The sequence below is a fragment of the Prosopis cineraria genome, unplaced genomic scaffold (assembly GCF_029017545.1).
Source record: "Prosopis cineraria cultivar Desert tree isolate PC_DT_omini unplaced genomic scaffold, ASM2901754v1 PC13, whole genome shotgun sequence".
NCBI classification, from domain to species: Eukaryota; Viridiplantae; Streptophyta; class Magnoliopsida; order Fabales; family Fabaceae; genus Prosopis; species Prosopis cineraria.
In genome coordinates this window covers 22,042,695-22,044,832 of record NW_026555344.1, presented here as the reverse complement: position 1 = coordinate 22,044,832, position 2,138 = coordinate 22,042,695, and positions in this window count along the sequence as shown.

Sequence of the window (2,138 nt, the reverse complement as noted above, 5' to 3'; positions counted from 1 at the left end):
AGCTCATTGATAGAACACATTTGTTACCCACTTTTATTTGTCAATTAGGACCATTTTATTAATGATTTATCACCTTCAAGTGCACACATTGCATTAGATTTGGAACTTTGCCTAAGTTTCTAAGATCAGTGCACTAGGGGCATTTTGGTCCAAAAAATGAACTTTTGAGAAAATGTACAAGAAAAATTGACAAAGTGCATTTTATGTCCAGTTGATGAATGGTGAAATTATATTTTTAAAATTCATTTTAGTTTGGGAGTAATTAAATAAAAAAGTCAACACTTTCTTAAGTGTCTTAGTTTGTCCTAGTTTTTGGTTTGCCTTTGTGTGAAAATTTTATATAATTTTGTGCAGCCTGAAACTTGGTTAATTTAATAAATTCTCCCTTCTAATTATGAATTTAATTCTGGACATGAATTAGATTTTATTATATCATATGCTATTTAATTGAATTATGTGATTTATGTGACATAGGTGGCATGTGACTTGTGCATCAATTGGGCAATTGAGGTCAACACTCCTTGAGGACAATGGCTGATGGTTTGCACGTGAATTATGATTATTTTGAGGGATTAGATCAGCTAAAATGATGTGGATGACACATGGGAAATTAGGCACACATTGGAATCATCTACAAACCAATAGGAAGTTGCCACCTTGCAAGTGTGACAAGGCTCCCATTTACATTTTAATTTCTTTTTCCTTATTTTAATTAAGCTTCAGCTGATGGGAGACACCAAGGAGCACGCCATTTTAAGTCCCAAATGGGATCCAACACATATCTCATTCATCTTCCACATTCTCTCTCTCTTGTTCATAGGTTCTTCATTTCTCTTTCTCTCTTTTGTTCTTCATTTCCAGCACCCTAACCTCCATTTTCAGCCACCAAACCTCCACAAAAACTCATACCATTCTTCTCCTCTCTTCATTTTCGTTCCATCCCTTCCATTTTCACAAGGATTGAAGCTCATTTCCATCATTCAAGAGCTATGGAGTTTGGCCTTCACAAGCAATCACTAGGGTTCTTGAAGATGAAGATTGGCTAAGTTTCTTTGTGGAATCCTAGAGAGAGATGAAGATGGAGGATGAGTCTTGAGCTTCAAATTGGCTAAGTTCTTTTGTTTCCTATCCTCTTCTCTTTTTACTAGATGGTTAGATTCCTTAATCTAGGGTTTAATCATCTTAGCTTATAAATTCTAATTTGAATTTGATGTTGATGTAAAGAGAGAGGATTGTTTCATTTAATTTCTTCCTTGGACAGCCATGACTGAATTTTGCCACTCTTTGTTTGGCACATAATCTTGTGTTTTTCAATTAGTGAATTTCTTGTGTTAATATTGCATAATCTTGTGGTGTTAATGCTTGTGTTGTTGTGTAATGTGTGTGTTGTTGAGTAGCTTGACATAATCTTGTGGTTGCTCAATTTATGTGTTTGACCATGGCTGTGAGAGAGGAGGTTTTGAGTGAATCACTTGGCTAATGTCTTCACCATTGGTTAATTGAACTAGGGACTTTAATCTAAGACCTAGGGAGGTTAGCTAATTAGGTTAATTGGCTTAGGATAATTTTCTTAAGTCATGACAGCTTTAGTCAAGAGGAAAGGGAAGCTAAACTTAGCCTAATCATGAGAAGATAATGAGTCCAAAATCAACTAATCTCTAGGGTTCCATTATTGTAAAAAGGGAAGTTCATTTCACTCACTTTCACTAGCATTTTAATTACTTGCATATTAGGTAATTAGTTTAGATAATTAGCTAGATAACTAAATTCCTACAAACTTTGGTTGATTTATTTCACTAGATAACTTTCAATTAGACTTAAAACCATTCCTTGGGAGATGACCTAGGGTTGGCCCTATATTGCATTAGGGTTAGCTTTAGTGTAATTTTGAGGATAAGCGACTAATTTCCTATCAAAATTTTGGCGCCGTTGCCGGGGAATGGTTTAAGTTTAATTCTAAGGTTGTTTAGTACTTAATTTACATTTTTAGTGTTCCTGGAAAATTTTTGAAAAATTATAAAAATTTGTTTTTGTGTTTGTTTAGTGTTTTTTTGTGTGTTTTGAGTGTTTTTATTCTGTTTTGAAAAAGAAAAAAAAATTAGTGCAATTTTCGTTGGTTTGGTGTAGAGCTGAAAATA